Source organism: Dunckerocampus dactyliophorus, chromosome 5 (genome assembly GCF_027744805.1).
Source record: "Dunckerocampus dactyliophorus isolate RoL2022-P2 chromosome 5, RoL_Ddac_1.1, whole genome shotgun sequence".
NCBI lineage: Eukaryota > Metazoa > Chordata > Actinopteri > Syngnathiformes > Syngnathidae > Dunckerocampus > Dunckerocampus dactyliophorus.
Window position 1 is genome coordinate 4,895,756 of NC_072823.1, and position 19,667 is coordinate 4,915,422.

The 19,667-nt window shown below is 40.6% G+C and overlaps 1 protein-coding gene across 1 annotated transcript in view; it reads right to left on the reverse strand.

Moving 5' to 3' along the window:
* Positions 1 to 19,667, reverse strand: part of fgd4a (FYVE, RhoGEF and PH domain containing 4a) — a 64,814-nt gene that overhangs the window by 43,976 nt on the left and 1,171 nt on the right. The gene's annotated exons all lie outside the window — the stretch shown is intronic.

The window sequence follows — 19,667 nt, forward strand, 5'->3', positions numbered from 1 at the left end:
GCCACATGAACAAGTCAAAAGCTAAATGAGCCAACTGGTATACGGGTGTTTACAGAGGAACCCGTTTATGTCAACACCCCTTGTATTGGCTGACTCACGTCAACATAAGCAGTTGTCAACATAACCACAACTAGCCATTGCTTGCACACGTTTACTTGTGACTATGGCCAGGGACAGAAGGAGAATGGGCGATAATAAAGGATTTTTGAACCTGTGGCAGATTGACGTGGTTTTCATCCATTTGTGCCCACAGTGGAACTTCGGTTAGCGTCCGCCCCGGTTAGCGTGTTTTTCAGTTAACATTGAAAATTGACACCATAATTTTGCCTTGGTTTGCGTACAATATGGTCGGAAGTCAGCTACGTAGCCTGTTACTTTTACCTTCACTGAAGACGGAATTCTTGATGCGAGTGTTCCCAAAGACAACACGAGTTATTTCATGAATTCAACAAAATTCAGTCGTGTTTTACACCTTCTTTATCAAAATGCTGGCACGGCGTTTTGGGTTATTGAGTCGAGAAACACGATTGAATTCAAGAAATAACTCATAGGAAAACAAGAAGGTGGTGTCCGTGTGTTGTCTCGCTGCCACATCGTGTTGATGGGAGCAGTCGCATCAAGAAAGGTAAAAATAACTTTAAATGTTCATTTATCTGTCATTCATCATTTATATGTATACATATGCATTTGGAATAGTTTTCTGCATGCAAAACTATAATTGTAAAACTATAAACGTGCTTTGTGTTGGGAAAGACTGATTCCATTAGCGTTAGTTTTGGTTAGAGTTTGACCTTGTGGAACGAATTAATGATGCTAACTGAGGTTCCACTGTATTTTTATTTTGATTCTTCCGTTTTTGTATGATATTTTATATTCTAATATAGGGCTGTAACTAACGATTATTTTCTTAGTCGATTAATCTGAACCTTGTTTTTCCGATTAATCGGTTAGGCCCTAGACGGACCACATCAATATAAACCGATACCGATATTGCAGCCTTGTGGGAGAATTCAGGTTAATATTGCAATGCTTTTATTTTGAAGGAGGGACAGCGATACATGGTTTCATGTTATTGTCCCCAAAGGTGTCCACTAAGACCAGAAAAAGACACTAGATTCAGCTGCAACGACATTCAGCGCCATTAGAATGGTAGCACCATATCTATTTTGTGTCGAGCCGCCACAAATGAATGAATGTGTGGGAAACACTGAAAAAACACGTGGACATAAACAGAGACATGTTTCATAGAAATGACCACTTTGGGTCTCAAATTCTATGTCGAGAAAATTGTTCAGCCAAGTAACACAATGAAGACAGTGGACTGGGACTTGATGAGTTGGTCAACATAACAAGGCCAACAGACGACTGAGGGTTCTACTGTATCTCCACAGTCGCAAAGCATACTGTATGTGTGTACGGGTGTCCAAATTGAGGTTGCCATGGTAATGAGTGACATGTTCTCCGAAGATACAGAAGGACCTAAAGGCATATTCATTGAACTAAAAGTGCCACTCTCTGATCTCGAAACCCATCTTGCATAAACACACTCCATCTGACACCTTCTCGTGGAATAAGGCGTCACATCGAATCAGCATTTCTGGTTGGTGCCATGGGGGCTCAGCAGAAAGACAAACGCTGTACAAAGGAGAGGACAAAACAGCAACTTGACTCTCTGCCAACAAAGCAGCCAGTGCCTTTGCACTGGGCATGATGCAGCATTTTTACTTTAACCTTTACATAAGGAAGGGGACGCACAAATGAATACATGAATTAATGTTGGACTAAGTCATCGGATAAATGGGGCAAAAGAAAAGTGCTAATGAAATAGTGTAATGACAGATTAGTGACACACAACAGAGGGCTGCTAAAACATCAGCTCTACTTGCATGTGCGCAAACATTATCTGCACATTGTCTTCACACTTCCTCCTTTTAGTTTCACAAGAAGAATATGCTCTTTTTTAAATATGCCTCACGTCACACCATGTTTTCTCTGTGCAAGTGACACAGCAACCAACTTGACTACTTCCTCAGGACAGCAGCGTAGCAACAGTCAATGCAGATGTGTTATGGCTCATGAAAACCACACACTTGCATGTAAACCCAGCATACTTTGCTCATTACATTCATAAAAACATATGGCCTTCTGCTGCATTGACATCTGTAGGACTGTAATACGTGGGGAAAAATATACCCTGACACTACAACAAAACGTCTCCAGTTAATTCATAGCTCTGCTGATAAAAGCCTCACTCTACTTGAAAGTCGGAACCCCCAGGTGTTCCTGTGGATTTGTTGCAATTTGAGCCAGAGGGAACCACCTCCCATTGAGGCACCTTGCTAGAGGGGGGCTGCATATAAAACGGTGTACATTCAACAATGTGCAGCAATGAACCAGAATAATTGCTGATTAAAAATGTGGGGCGGACACAATGTGTGAGGAAGGCCTGATACATCACACGTACATGCACCTCTGCATCAGCAAAACCTCGCACTAGTCGTCATATGTATTCATTAGTGGATGGCCTGTCTTTACGGTCCGAGTATATTAGCGTCACATGACTGTACTGTATGCTATTTGTCTGTGTGAGCAAACTCTTCTACTTCTAAACCGTTGAATACAAAAAGATGAAAACTTGGAAAAACATGCACCCCGACTGTGTCGTCTGCGCTGTTATTTTCTAACAAATAAACCTAAAAATTAACCCGGTGAGTCTGATTGACTTGAAATTTCTCACAGAGCGCAATTTGCAGTAGAAAACACCCACTATTCATGGCCCAATCACCATGAAGTTGGTACACACCTTTAGGGGACAGGCTATGAGTAAAGTTTGAAAAGACTGATTGAAAAGAAATATAAAATTACTACATGCTGTATTACTTTGCTGACATTGCTCTTGTGGTGATTTATCCAAATAGAGTCCAGAATTGCACTCATGGAAGATTATATCTGTCTTTCTGAATTTGTGTCACAGTTGATGACAAGGTGACTTTCCATCAGTTTTGTTTGTACTCCACTCAGCAACAGCAGACGCACTCACACGATCATGAACAAACATACACAGGCACACACGCACTTGCATGCACACAAACCCTCTCCCTTGCATATTTTCCCACAGCTCACAATGGACAACGTGAGCTGATCACTCCTTCAAAGGCAAACGCAACTGAAATCAACAGCTGTAGCCTCTCCCATGCACGAATGTGTGTGTGTGTGTGTGTGTGTGTGTAAGGTTTTTAGCGCATTTCGCTGCAGCTCAGCGGCTCCTCCAATAACACCTTAAAACATACAAAGACTGGTGTGTGTGCTGCCCTTCATGAACCATCAGCCTCAGTAAAGGACGTCTTCCTGCGTGGGTGTGTGATGAACGTCATACCCCTGTAAAGCCAACATCCTTCGGCTCAGTGGAAACATCGTACCGGTGCACCAGTGGTAGGAGTCAACACTAACCTGAGTGGAGATTGCGTCCAGTCCCAGTCAGTGAGGAAAATACACTCCCACCCTAAAAAAGGTTCGTCCTCATCTCTTATGCTCTCAGGCTTGCAAAGCCGGTGGCAGGTTCATGTTGCTGTTAAACTGCTGCCTGGCTGCATTGGTCGCATCCCCCCTTCCTTCCGTCGCTCCCTTCTCTCACTTGCCGGCTCAGTGACACACTGACTCACGCTTTTGCTCAACCTCTCGTCTTGCTCTCCCAATGCTTCACCCCTCTCTCTCTTTTATTTTATGCTTCCCGCATTGCTCTGCCTTCCTCTCCACAGCGACGGAAGATAATCACATTCCAGCGGAGATGGGGCATATGTTGGGGGAGCGCCACTCAGCCCACAAACAGAGCAAAGCCCCCTCTGTGTGTGTGTGTGTGTGTGTGTGTGTGTGTGTGTGTGTGTGTGTGTGTGTGTGTGTCTGTGTGTCGCATGGACAATCAGTTCCATTGTGTAGGTTGAGGGGAGGGCCAGTGCGATGGGAGGAAGCCAATGGCCACACTCATCTGCTGCCCCTGCTACTGGCCACAGTGCATAGACGATGCGAAGCACCACGCCAAACAACCCCCCCACCTCAAGGGAAGGCGAGGGTCGTCAGACACAAGAGAGGCACGGTGGCCTGGGACAGAGATGACAAAGAATTGATCTTTCTGACAGAAGACGCCTGAAGAAAATCATTTTGTGTGCTTCAAATGCCAGGCTTTAAATTGTCGCTAGACTGAAGATATGCAAACATATCAGGGTTGTGAGATGATTGTTTCATATTTTCCTCCAAGAAAAATCTATGAGCGTCATTATAGAACTATGTTAAAAGAGGAAGACTGCTGACATGATGACAAGAATGAGGCCTAAAAAAAGTCTGGTTGACCTTTTGTCTATTTTAGTCATCTTTTCGCTTTTTCCATCCTAGGTTCCTTCCTTTTTCTTTGATGTTCTCCATCTTGTCAGTCTCTCAAACATATGATATACCTCCTCTAAAGCCTAGGTCACAACCAGTTGTACGGGCTGCTACGGCAGGTCTATGTGCAAAAAACGCAAGAAGCGCACGGAGGGCGTGTGTGATGTGCCGATTTTCAGGCCACAGACTGGCCACCAACGGGCCACAGAGGTTCTTTGTCATGTCAAACAAACTCTACGGGCGCATCTGTTTTTTTCAGGCCGCAAGACAAACTTACGCATTTCATACGTCTTTGTGTGTCATCTGTACGGCCAGCGTGTGTCGTTCGTACGTTTTGCTGGTGTCACGTTTGTGCAAAACGTCAATTTGTCAGTTTGGGGGAACATCAAAAATCACACAGCCAAAAAAATCATATGTGACCTAGGCTTAAAGGATTTTTGCCCATCATCCACAATCCTTATGTGAAACATGAACCCATATTTCTTTCCCTTTCTTGTGCGTTCTAACAAGAGAAAATGAGTTAGCATGAGCCATCTAACACTGCACGTCACGGGAGGTACCTAATCATTTTATATACATGCTGTGATCATGTATTAACAGGTACAATGACGATAACATGTAATGGGCGCCACACATGGAAGGCGACAAACGGCCGTGATTGGCGAAATTCATCGGCGTGGCGTACGAAACCATGCACACGAGAGGCGACAAGCGATTGTGACCAGCTAGACAGGTGAGCGACGCATTCACATCCACAGCGAATTGTTCGAGTCTCCCACGGTTTGATTGGCTGTCAAATGTGGAGGGAATTTCGGGGTATCAAAGTAGTTCAGAGGAGGAAACTGTTACATGTTATGCTTTTAATATGCAATTTATGCTACACATTTGACTTGTATGATCACATTTTTATAAATCATTACCAAACTACAGGGAATGAGATGTGGAGATTTTTTTTTTTTTGACTATAACTGTGAATCTGCGTGGTGGCAAATGCTGAATTGCGTGCATGTGGAAATCCACTGTACTTGATCAGTGTCTCACACTCACGCACGCACGCACGCACACACGTTTGCGTCTGTGCAGGCTTTATTACAATACACAGTAATTAATGACCGGAAGAGTACTAATTGCATCCAGATTTTGGATTGGCATTTATGTATGCGTATGTGCATGTACACTACAGACAGGAAATGTGGGTACTCACTATACATGGAAAATGAACAGTTACTTCCTGGGGTCAACTTGGCCATACACAAATGCATGCATGCATGCATGCATGTATTTATGCTGCAACACTAATACATGACAAATATGGCAAGAGGCTTATGTAGGTTCAAGCATAAACACTATGTACCTAATTTAAATTCTTTTTTTCTTTTTTACCAATACTTGTATTGGTCCTGCAAGGAACTGCTATTTTCACTCTGTTGCAATTTCTATTACATGAGTCATTCTTTGAGCTGCTGACATACACAAAATTATTGGGTCTTGCAGTGTTAATCAACAGCAGTACACAAAAACCTTTGATGACTGCAAATCAAGCCTGAGTTTGTTATCCTTTCTCGGTCATAACGCTTTCATCACCAGCCAATGCTATTACTTTACGCCTGCATAATACAAAACATAAGGACAATGCAGCCATCATTAAACCCCCCCATATGTTTACATAAGAAGGTGGAGCAGTAATCATTTGTGCAACTCCAATACTCAAGTCAACCTACAGTGGGAGCAGCACAACATTTCCAATGTTTCATTGCAGTGTATAGCAGTGACAGCAAGGGTATTCTGTGGAATTTATTCAAAATAGGAGGCTACTAGTGAACAAAATAATCATACTTTACATTCTATGTTTACTCATAAAATTGGATTGACATGTTTATTAAAAAAGATGTATTCTCTTTTTTTGGCACTATCTGCTCACACTCGCTCACAATGCCAATGGGGTAAATGGCTTACTGTATTTACAACTCCGTCCAGTAGGTGGCAATGTAATGCTACTAGCTTGACAACAGACGGTCATCAACATGTAACAGGTAAGTTAACACACAACATCAATGAAATATCATTCTCTGTGGGTAACGACGACTAAGCGCTAACAACAAACAACAGTGACTTGCCCTTGCACAAGGTGCCCGCAAGGCATGCTGGGTGCTCTAGTGGCAACTCCCCTCAACGCTACAATATAGTGAGATGTTAGATGTACAATGATGTGTACATTATCTTAAAAATCAGTGCACACTTATAGTTTTTAAATATAAATAATTTCTATTTAATGCATGAAATAAAACTAACAGCCAAATGTAATCAGCATAAATGGAACGGCTCTGTGATAAAGGGTTCCGACAACTTCAAACATTTACCCTTCAATATCATCCTGATTAACCAATCAGAGCACAGAGAAATAATGATGTAACTGTGGGCCAGCTAGCCAGCGAATCTGAAATCTGATTGGGTAAGAAAACAGCCTCATTCCAATTAGTGTGTATGCAGTGCTGATTCTGAAGGCCCCGGGCAGATTGCATTGACATGGCAACACATAGAAGCTGAAATCTAATTGGGCAAAAAAAATCTAACATATACATGAGCTACGAAATGAAAATATTAGACTGTTGGGAATAAATTCACACAATTTAATGGAACAAATACTATGTTGTAAACGTAGGTCAGTGCTTCTAGTAGTGGTTAGGCCAGCAGAGAGGGCCTTGCTGGTCCTGACTACAGTCTAATCACCATAATGTTGCTGTCCAATGAAAAGGATGTATAATATTTTTATTCCCAATCCAAAACATGAGGCGTTTCATATAAAAAAAAATGCTAAATTTGTAGATGCATGCTTTTTATTGGACAGTGTCCATCTCATAACCAGTCTCATTATTCAAGTCCTGCTTTCAGGCACTTAAAACACCAAAATGTGCACACTTTTTTCCTCACATGCTTTTTGACACCTTTCATTTACAGCCGGTGTTTCCCTCCCCCTTCACCAGCTTGTCTGTCTCCATCACACCCACATCACTCTCATCCATCTCTTCTATTTTATGCCTGAGGTGATGGGAGGAGGGCAGCAGCGTGGCTCTGGGCTATTGCCCATCACTTCTTTATAAGCATAGAAGCGAGGGCCTCCAACACACATCATTAATTAAATCCACACTGGCTAATTTGCATGCACACATCCAAGACATCATGCACACACTCCATTTGAGCCATTTTTTTTCAGATTCACTCTTGCTGATGAGGGTCATTGATGAATGATTACTGTTGTCTGCACGCACACACACACACACACACAGGCTGCAGCAGCAAGGAACAGCTGACGGCGTGCAGGGAAGCGGCGTGTCTGGCAAGCATCTGCCCCCACATCTCAGACGTAGCCTGCGCTGGATTGGCTCCTGCAATCAGCCTGGGACCCACACCCACGCCCGCCCTGCTGTCAATCTCAACCTAAGCAGCGATAAGCAAATGCATTCAAGCATTCATTTATTGACAGGGCTTGAAAAGCATCCGCACAATGAAGATGCTTGGATGCTTTCATCAGCAGCTTTATCTTTGTCGTCTTACCTCGCAGCAAACAAACACAAACAAAACATAAGATAATTTACCGTATTTAACAAGAGACGATATCATAATCAAATAAAGTATAATACTGTGTTCCACTTTATGTACTCAAAGGGTGCACAATGCTGTAACTCCATCCATCCATCCATCTTCTATGCCGTTTACCCTCCTAGGGTCAGGGTACACCCTGGACTGGTCGCCAGCCAGTCGCAGGGCTCATACAGACAAACAACCATTCATCATCACATTCATATCTTTGGACAAGTCACTAATAAACCCAACATGCATGTTTTTGTGTGGGAGGAAACCACGCACGGGAAGAACATGCAAACTCCACACAGAGATTTCATCCTCCCGATCTCCTGACTGTGTGGCCAACAGTGCTAACCACTCGGCCACCGTGTGGCCCGCAGTAACTCATCATCTTCATCCATTTGAATAAATGCTCTGCAGAGGCCTGTAAAGTCTAAAATCAACTTGCCTGATCGCATTTACTATTTTTCCCTTTACATGAATATTTAATGCTTTCAGCAATCATGTTTGATCTGACTTCACTAATCTGACAACCAGGCTTCAATTCAGCCACTGAATGAAGCTATATTTCATTATCCACCTCCAGCTATAACTTATATTTGTTCTGCAATGAGCTTTCGCTCACGTGCAAAAAGGATCACAGCCAGTGAAAAAACTTGTTACAAACAGCCCTCAGGCGGGTCACACAAACCTGAGCTCATGTGGCTTTACTCTTTTGCCTCAAACGCACTTTGACACACGCCATACACTGGTGAGGGCGGAGACTGCCCTGAGGCTGCATCAGGACCAATTACAGGTTCAGAATCGGGAGGGTGAGGAATATAAGGTTTGAAGCAGAAACATTCCAAAAATATACGAGTAACGGTCATTTTTCACTAGTCTTTACAGCTCAGCAACTCAGGTGAGGCCCTGCAGGACACGGTGGATTTAACTAGCATGCTGAGAACGATCAATGCGGCCTTGAAGGTGGCAGTGTGGTACATTGCAAACTACACGGTTTGTGACCATCAACACAACGATAGGAATCAATGTAGACAATGCATACAAAAACAAAAATTGCAATGCTCACATTTTCCATTTTTTCCCACCCTTTTAATGTAAAAAGCCCATCCGCCCCAAAAGGCAAAACAACCCACATTTTAAAAAAATGAACAATAATCAATAAAAATAACAAAAGAAAACAATGTGGAGTCTATAAGTCACACTTTTTTTCATGGTTTGGCTGGTCCTGCGACTTATACTCCGGAGCGACTTATATGTTTTTTTCCCACACTGACAGCCAAGAGAGGGCGCTCTAGACTTGCCAGTATCTCCTACACTACAACACACTCCTGGACCACTGAAAATGTACAATGTAAAACATCAACTGACAACTGCAAAAGACGGAACACAAATGCCCCCAAAAAGAATATCATATTCTACAGATTACAAGATACAGATAAACGAGCTGTGATGTTTAAGCTCTAGTTATCTGAATAATTGTTAATATGTTACGTTAACCTGCCACCTGTTCACGTTACGTTAACAGATGCCTATCTAACCTGTTGTTCTCCATGTTATTGTTATTACTATAACTTGCCTTTCAAGATGAAATGTCTGTTCTTGGTCTCTGATTTTACAAAATAAATGTCCCCCCAAAAATGGGATTTATAGTCAAGTGTGACTACTGTATGTTTTTTTTCTTTTTCACTGTGCATTTTTGGCTGGTGCGACTTATACTCCAGAGCGACTTATAGTCTGGAAAATTACGTATGTACAGTATATAAATTAGTGTACAATATGGTGCGTGTCTTGTCATGTTATTAATACACCGCGTGAGTCCAACAGTGTTCTTAGTATTTTAAGAAACTAGCTTGCTAAGTCACAAAATGGCAACCAGAACTGGACTCACAATGTTAGCAAAAACATAGTTTTATATGCATAAAACAATTCTAAATGCATAGGCAATGACGAATGAACGGGATAAATGAACATTTAAGGTTACTTTTACCCTCATTGAAGACATGATACATGATGTGAGTGTTCCCAAAGACATGACGTAGCAGCGAGACACAACACTGACAACATCTTCCTGTTTTGCCATGAGCTATTCTTGAATTCAATTCAACTCAGTCGTGTTTTTCACCTTCTTTATCAAAATGCTGGCACCTGAACTTTCTTTAGCTCCATTTTGGGTTACTGAGGTGAAAAACACTCAAGAAATTCAAGAAATAACTCATGGTAAAATTTACAAGAAGAAAGTTGGAAGTCAAAATATTGAAAGAAAAAGTCGGACTGTAATGAGAAATTTTTTTAGGAGAATAAACTAAAATAATGTCATTTTAGTAGCATAAATTTGAAATATAAATACATAAAATACATAAAAAATACATCATAAACAATACATTAAAAAGTAGTAATATTATGAGACACAAAGAAAATAAAATAAAAGTTGAATTTTTTGGAAATGGAAAATAGTTGTATTATTATGGCAGTGGTGTCCAGCAGCCATTGATCTTGATATTAATCTTGATGGCTGTTCAGTTTGAACAGTCACAGGCACACTGGAATGCAACTTACTGGATGAAGTAAAAGAGTCACCCTCAGGCCACGAGTGAGACATTACATATGTCATCGCAGTCATCCATTACAGTATGCTAATGCATATACGTATTTCTCAACCATCACTCACTGGCTCAGTCCCACTGGTTACACACACACAATTCATATATTCTGCTGTTAGGAAATTTTGGGGATTTTGGTTTAGTCAGTGTTAAAACCGGCGCTGACAAGGTAGGTTTGCTGAGTTCAATGAAAATGTGTTCATCTGAACAAAAATGAAGATACCAGAATGGATTTTGATCATGCCGTTTGTGTTTCTTTCGCTTTCTCTCTCCTTCAAAAGTTATTGGAGGACTTGGAGTAGCCCTTAAAAACGAAAAGATGATTTTCGACCTCCCATCCCATTTCCTTGTCTACATTTATGCCTTAAGCCAGAACCTCATTTGTCCATCCATTTAGATTATTTAAATGTCATGGCGACAGCCATTCATGTATTGGTTTTGCAGAGACCTGATAGTGCTGTCTTTGACGACGGTCACAGCAGGGTATGATGCCCAATTCAAATTTTTTGTCGTCCGATCTTATGTGGTTGTTCACGTTAGGAAAAACATGAGAGTCATGAATGTGAATGCGATGCGTCCGAGAAAAGATGTGAAAGCGCAAAACATGATGTCACACTCATTGCCGTGTGTTTATGTAAGTAAACATCGCCCGGTTTGTGCTCTCCTTGGTGCGTTTGTGGCAATTTCAAGGATTTTCTTCACCAGATGATTCCGCGTAGAAGAAAAACAGTTTTGGCTGTAGCAGTTCTAGAAGAACTGCAATGTCTGCTCCGAGGAGCGTGTGGGTGGATGTCAGAGACAGGGGTGGACAGGGTTTTTTGCTCATGTGACCTGTATCTGATTTTTTCACGTCAGTGTAAGTTGTACAATTGCGATTTTTTCAAATGCACCTGAGGCCTCGTTCGTGTGTAGATATAAATCCCAAATGTATCCGACCTACTGCCGTATGAACGGTCAGGTGGCATATATCCGACCAATACGCCATCGAAAGACGTGTTTTGCCGTGTGACACTTGGACAAAGGTACGCACAGATGGAGGCTAAACTTCTTGTCATCTGACAATTATTTTTTTAAATGTCTCAAAACTCCTGGCTTCCACATCCACGCACACAAACTCCACAAACTGCCACAGCCCAAATTCTAGCCCTCTTTCGCCTTCATCTCTCACATGGAATCATTTCAGAAAATGTTGACTCCTGTTGCACAAAATCCTTGAACTTGCCAATGTTTACTTCCGTAAACACACGGCAATGAGTGTGATATCATGTTATGTGCAACATTTACAAGTTGAATTTTTGTGATAATGTGAACGACCACATAAAAGATTGGATTGGAAAAAATCTAAACTGTTCACACTGACATTAAAAAAAATGAGCAAGAAAATCTGAATTGACCTGCAGTGTGAACGCACTCTTAGTTATTTTGGATTGGAGAAGTGATTAATGAAGTAACGACACTACTGAAACATACACACGCAGTGTGAACATAAATTAATATAAATTCAGGGAAAGCTTTTGAAGGCCTCACAACTCTTAAAACACCATTAAAATTGCAGCCACACTAATTCTGACAAGTGGTGTCATTTGAACACGTGACACCCACTCCCACGTTGGAACAATAGGCGTGGTGAAAGGACTCAAGCTGGCTGGTGTTCCCAGCCTTTTCCTTCCTGCCAGTGAGAACGAAAGCAGAATACTTCAGTGTTTCCTGTCTTTTGCTCTTTAAATAGGAGTGTGGGGGAGAAGTGGATGCATTGGAGTTGTCCAACAATACAGACCACCCTAAGAAAGGTGCACATTGCAACACACATCCATGCATATACGTGCCCGTTAACGTTGCACATTAAACACACACACAGTTGGGTAACAGGCCTTTGGGGACAGTGGCCAAAAGGCTAGAGTGGTTGTGTTGGAGGGGGAACAGTTCCCAGGCCTTTAAAGACAAAACTGCTTTTTTATCCAGCGTGCCCCCTCAGACTGTGCTTCATTGCTCCGCAGCGGCAGGCTGGTCCACATGGAGACAAGTTCTACGGCTCAGTAATTCCACTATTCTGATAAGTGCTTTTGCCAAACACTCACATTAGTAACCAACTCACTGCTGCAGTTCAGCAGCACTGCAGAAAACAAAAGCTTGGCACAGAAACACAGATGACAGAGATGGTCTCTTTCTTTTGAACAGAAAGGCCAGCAGAAGAAGGCACCCGAAATTAAGACAGCACAGTACAGAAATATATTTACACTTTCAAATCAACGCATCCTTAAACAAAGCCTCCAAATCTTACCATAACAGCAGAGAAGACACATCTTTGCGTTTTTACCTTTCCGTCTCCAAAACCAGTACTTGCGCCGGCGTTTCATTGTCAATCCAAGTGTCTTTTATATCAAAAGGTGAAAAAACCTAACAGAACTACACCAGATCTTCCACTGGCTTACCAGAAAGGAAACATCTCAGATGGAACCTGCGGTAAGTGGTGGCCATGAAATCCATGTTGGTGCAAGCAGAAGAAAATGATTAACGTCCAAGCATCATGAGGATCTAAGATATAGATCCCAGCAGGATGCTCTGCTGATGCCAACTGAGACAGATGAGTCATCCAACAACACCTTTACGTTTTTTGTTCCTTCTGCAAAGGGGATGTCCTTGATTTCCGAAAGGTGAGGAGAGAAAAAAAAAGAATTTCACAATTTTCTTCACATCTTCCTCTTTGTAAAGTTCCGTCCTCAAAGTGGCAAGCGGCCTGAGTTTGGAGTTAAGGTGAAAGTGAAGACAGTAGTTTACTGGAAACAACCACACAATGGAAGTCAGGTCAGGAGGAGGGGAAGCGACACAGTGTAGCCAGGAAACGCATGTGTAAAGGCTGAGACAGACCCGGCATGCACACTGATAGTGTGTCTACTTCATGACTTTCTTGTTGCAAATCTGTAGTGGTACATTCAGGAGGGAGCACTAACAAGCGTTAGCTTGGCTGTAATCAAACTGTAAAGTACTTATTACATACACGGGTCATTCCCCTCAAAGGGGTACCAGTGACACACAGACTACAGTGACGTGCAGCTGTAACCAAATAAAAATATACTGCAAACACGTGGAATAAACAGGGGAAAGATATTTTCTCTGGGTCTGTTGTGTATGAAACATGGTCTGATGTCAATTTCAACCCATTTGCGCATCGCCATTTTGTGACATTCAAGTGTGCCACAAAGATGATGAAAGAAATAATCCAAAACGGTGGAACTGACGTTTCAGTTGCTGTGACTTCCCGAATATAAAACACCACATTATGCACCGAACACATTTCTGCTGTACAAAACGTGTACACGTCGGGAACGTAACCAATTGCGGAAGACTACCGTATATTCCGGTGTATAAAATGCTAATTTATGGCTAAATTCTAATCTCGTGGCATCTCCTTTAGTTCAGAGGTAAGACTGATTGTTTAAATACTGTATCGCTTACAAGTCAGTGAGGAAACGGTAGCTCTTTCTTGTCAACTCACTGGAAGTCAGAGGAGGTCAGTCAGACTCATAGTGTCACCTTTCTAACAGCATTACATTCATTACACAGCAACTTAATACTCAAAAGGTGTATATACAAATAAACAAACATGTCCCAATATGACTTTAAATAAAAAAACAACATTTTAAAGCTTTCTCATAATGCTTGCTGTGTCACTTTGTGTTACGCCTTTGGTACCCCTTTCAGGAGACTGGTCCATACACATTTTTATACATACAATTCAAAAGTAGCTCACTGTTGACTTCCTGCTGCACCTCCTTGTTTCCCTTGCAAGCATTTTTGACAAATGTCTTGCCTTCCTAGAATGAGAAGAACCCTCTGTGTGTGCTTTTGTATGATTTATTATTAGCATTTAGATTCAAGGGGCCATATCCTGCTCATTCAGGGGCTTTTAAAATTATGTTGGATGGCAACGGACCACTCCCGCTTCTTTTGATAAATCAATAGAAGTTGTGTCCAGGTTGAATCAGCCTTCTTGTCCTCTTGGCAGCCTGCTCCCTGACCACGCCTACTCTGTTGCGATTTGTCAGGGGTCGAGTGTTGGCTCCACCTCCACACCACTACCCCCCTTCGCCACTCAGAGCTGCGGACTAGTGTTTGTCAGCAAACAGTAAAGAAGAATTGGCTATTGGATATAATTAGATGAATATTGTAGAATCCGTCAAACTGTGCTTTGCTCATGAAACAGCTGTCAGGAGCAGTGCCCATAGGTCTTTAGCTCCCTAAAAACAAAAACATCTTCCCACTGCAGCCTTAGTCTGGTGTCGATAAACAATTCATCCATTTGAAAAAACACTTTCTGGCTGATATTTTCAAGAAAAAGCGACCAACCTTACAGTGCAGCGATTCTAAAAGACGACAAAACCCTACAATCCCTGACAGAGACGGGCTGGTTGTCCGAAGCAAGAAATTCAACTACCTTTCCAGTGATCCACTTTGCCTTTTCACTCCCTTTTATCTAAAGTCGTTGTGATGTGTTTTACTTGGATTGTAATCGTGATCAAAATCATAAGAATCTTGACAAATTTCAAGCCAAAAGCATCGGCAATGCTGAGTATGTTTACGTGCACAAAAAAAATATTGCATGAACTTTTTAAAAGACAGATTAACACTCCCAGATGATGTGATTGGAAACTACCGTAATTTCCGGTGTATAATGACCTCGTGCGATTTCCAGTGGGTTGACAAACCAGAGCTTGTGTTGGCTCCTGCCAAAGAAACAACTACCATTTTCTCACTGACTTGTGAGTGGCACCATATTTAAACAATGAGCAGTAGCTCTGAAGTAAAGGAGATGTCACGAGATTAGAATTTAGCCATAAATTAGCCGCTGTATAACTGCTGTGCAAAGCACACGGTTGAAAGAACAACAAAAAAAAACGCTACCGCGGAAATTACAGGCGTTCTCTCTCTTGCACGTGTGTGCTGCCAGCGCGCACACGCCAGTCTCCACGTTGTGGCCAAGTAGATCGTGATCGTGTAGAAATGTCTAAATGTTTGCTCCATGCACATTGCTAGTAGCTGTTCAAGCTAATATGTGTCCATGTTCGGTGAATGTAACTTTAGCTACGACCTAACTCGCTGCTGGCTCATGAATACTCATTCAAACAGACAACAGTGTCTACCATTTGTCTGCCGGCTATTAAAGACATCAAATAGAGTACATATGAATGGGAAAACCGAACGGTCGTACTTTGTGATGTAAAAAAAAGTAGCCATCACACTTTTTCCCCATTATTTGGAAATCCAAACAAATGAAGGTAGACACGCTATCAGCACTAACTTTGTTAGTGACTTTATATGTTAGATGCTCTACCTTAAACTCACCATATGCTCATCCTCCCATGGCCAGGAGCAATGGGGAAAAGGACTAATGCGGGTAATTGTTCGATTAATTAACTTCCTTGTAGTCATTTTATACTGCATGAGTCGGCCGAAATGGTGCAGAGACCAGGACAATCATTTCTCTGTGTTTAACGCCATCTAGTGGGATATTTATCAATTACACAAACTCAACTCCACACCTTTGACTTTGTCTTTTCCCCATGTAGCGCAGGGGGGTCCAAAGTGCGGCCTCAGGGCCATTTGCAGCCCGTGGCTGATTTTAGATTTAACAAGAAAACTAAAAAAAAAAAAAAAAAAAAACCCTGCAAAAATAGAAAAATCAGCAGTAATTTTACAAGAATAAATTCAAAATATTAAGAGAAAAAAGTCATAGTCTAATGAGAAAAAAATCAGAATATTATGATGATAACATTGTAATACTATCAGGAAAAAATTATGGCATTTTAGTAGCACAATGCTGAATTATAAAAAAAAAAAGACATAATAAAAAAAAGTTTTAATATTAAGCAGAACAAACACAACAACGGCCGCATTTTTAGAAAATTAGGTTGCGGCAAAAGTTACATTGTTACGAGAATGAAGTCAAAATATTATGGGAATAAAGTCATGATTATGAGGGAAAAAATGTTGAAGAAGAAAGTTGGAAAATTAAAAAAAAAAAGCTAGATCCAAACGAGAAGAACAGAAAAAAAATAACGGAATTTTAGTAGCATATAGTCGAAATATTGAAGGAAAAATACTATTTTTTAACTCATAATAATATGAGTGACAAACGCAACAAGACAAAAGTGTAATTTTGGGAAAATTAGGTTGGGGAAAAAAGTACTACCATTAGAGCAGGGGTGTCCAAAGTGAGGCCCGGGGGCCGTTGGTGAACCGCAAAGCATATTTATTATCCGTGGCATGTTGTAGAAATTAAATTAAACAATAAAAAAAAGCAAAAATGGGAAAAGAAGAGCAAAAAGGCACAATGTAAAGAGAAAAGCTGAAATTAAATGGATTTTTTATAACCTTTTTACGAAAAAAAAAAGATGTTTGACTAGTTTGACTTTTTCCCCAAATACCACTTTGATATATATATATATATATATATATATATCAAAGTGGTATATATATATATCAAAGTGGTATTTGGGGAAAAAGTCAAACTACTATGGGAATAAAGTCATAATATTACAAGAAGAATATTTGCAAAGATTATTTAAGAAGAAAGTTGACATATTCAGAAAAACACCCCAGCAAAAATGGGGGGAAAAAAAGAGCAAAGAGCGAAGTTCAAACTAATTATACGCTTTTCCACCTCCTGTATATCACAGATGATATGCAGTTTTTTTCTTGGCATGTCGACGTGCGTTGCTTTGCAAAATAGTGGCCTGCTGGAAAACGTTCAGACACTCGCAACTTAGCCCTCCATAGTTCCGTTTAAAATCCCAGCTGACCAACAAAATGCATGAAATGTTTGTCATCGTCATCTGACTGCTGACATGCATGGTGATGGCAGAAAGACAGCTCATCACCAGCGCTCATGTTCCAAGTAGGGATAACGTGAACACAATTGAGTTAAAGCCAGTAGACAACAATCAAGAGGGTTCAGTTGAGGATGAATGAGTATCAGAGTAGATGAACAATGGCTGCCAACACTGCTTCTATCTAAGCAGTCACTAAACAAACACTTCCATTATGGTACACTGATAAAGTCACAGCACCACCACCGCCAACAGTTTATGCTATAAACAACAAGCTGCACTGTAGAGGCTGAAAGTCAATGAGATTCTTTATATTTATTCATCATGCCTCCAAGACACCACACTCACCAAGGAAAACATGTTTAGGCTCAGTGAAAACTCAAGGAGAGAAAGTCACATTAAGCGTGGAAGGATGCAAATTAATGCTGGGATTTGTTTTTGTATACCCTGAAATGGAATTGCTTATGATTATTCTTGAATGATTAAGCTTTTTTAAAATTATTTATTTATTTATTTTAAAAAGGTCAGTCTTATTTGTGAACCATTTAGAACTAGAAAAGCACTCAGAGAGCGCAGACCACCGCCAAGCACGATAGTTCCCCCCATATTGTGATTTATAACATAAATATTAGTCCTACAGTTACTTTAACAACATATTTAGATTGTTAAACTTTAGCATGCTACCACCTAGCATAATAGTGGTAAGTGTTTATATAAGTGTCTAGCTATGAAAATGGCTGAAAATGTTCCTGATAATGTTAGCATGCTAACAATGCTAACGTACTAATGTTAGCATGCTAACACCTAGCATAATAGTGTCTTCATGTAAGTATCTACCTATGAAAATAGCTAAAAATGCTACTATGCTAATGTTACCATGCCAACAATGCTAACATGCTAATGTTACCATGCTAACATATAGCATAATAGTGTTAAGTGTTTATATATGTCTCTAGCTATGAAAATAGGTAAAAATGCTACTATGCTTATGTTAGCATGTTAACATGGTAACACCTAGCATGACAATGCTAAGTGTTTATATATGTGTCTGTGTAGGCTCTCAGTCGTACAGGAGTTGTCCATCGAGGAAAAGGCTTCTTGAGACGTCATCTGTACTTCTGTGTAGAAGGTGTCGGACGTTTCGCTCCTCACTGTAGCTCCTCATCCGAAGAGCTTCGTCAGCAAAACCTTTTGCTGACGAAGCTCTTCGGATGAGGAGCGAAACGTCCGACACCTTCTACACAGAAGTACAGATGACGTCTCAAGAAGCCTTTTCCTCGATGTTTATATATGTGTCTACCCATGAAAATAGCTAAAAATGCTAGAATGTAACATTAGCATGCTAGCAATGCTAACATGTTAACATTAGCATGCTTACATCTAGCTTGATAGCGCAATGTACCGGGAAGGCTAAATGTCCTGAATGAGTTGAGAATTTTGACTTTGGAACGGTCTGAATTGGTTGGGAAACGTGGAAGTAGTTAGAACTCTTTAGATCAAAGGCATTTTGCATTCCAAAAAATGGGAATGTCAATAACAGTGCTGATTCTTGGTATGTGGAAAATGGCATGAATGTCCTTAATTAGTTGAATGCTTTGATGGTAGAACAGTCTGAATCTGTTGAGAAATGTGGAAGTAGCTACAACTCTTTAGATAAGACATTTTGCATTTCGGAAGAAAAAATGTGGGAATTTTTGTGCTGTGGCTAAATAGCATAAATGTCCTGCCTTTGTTGAATGAGTTGATGTTGGAATGAAGTGAATTCGCTGGAATATATATATTTTTTTCCAGTATAAATATAGGTAGCCTAACCCCAAAATCTAAATGTTATATTATATATATATTTTTTTTAATTTTTAATTTATTTATTTTTTTACCTCCACCGCTTCAAATCTCAACTTCAGATCTAACCATCCATATAAAATGATCATATTTATTTATTTTAAGTTTTTTTTTGTTTTTTATGCCCTTTTTTGTCATAGGAATCCCTGTTTATTTTTGTTTTTTTTACAGCAGCACTATGTTTTTTTGGTGAACAAATTGCTGTTACATCGTTGTTGCCCTTTTTTGTCCACTACAGGTAAAATTATGTTAAACGTTAATTTCTTATGTCATGTTCGTGGCACAGTTTTTTTTTTTTTTTTGAATGTCAAACTGTGCATGTTAAAAAGCCTTTAACAGACCTCTCTGGATAGATTTGTTTTGTGCCATGAGTGCAAAAAAATAAAAAAAATAAAAAAAAAAGGGATTGCCCTCCAAGCATAAATGTTCACTT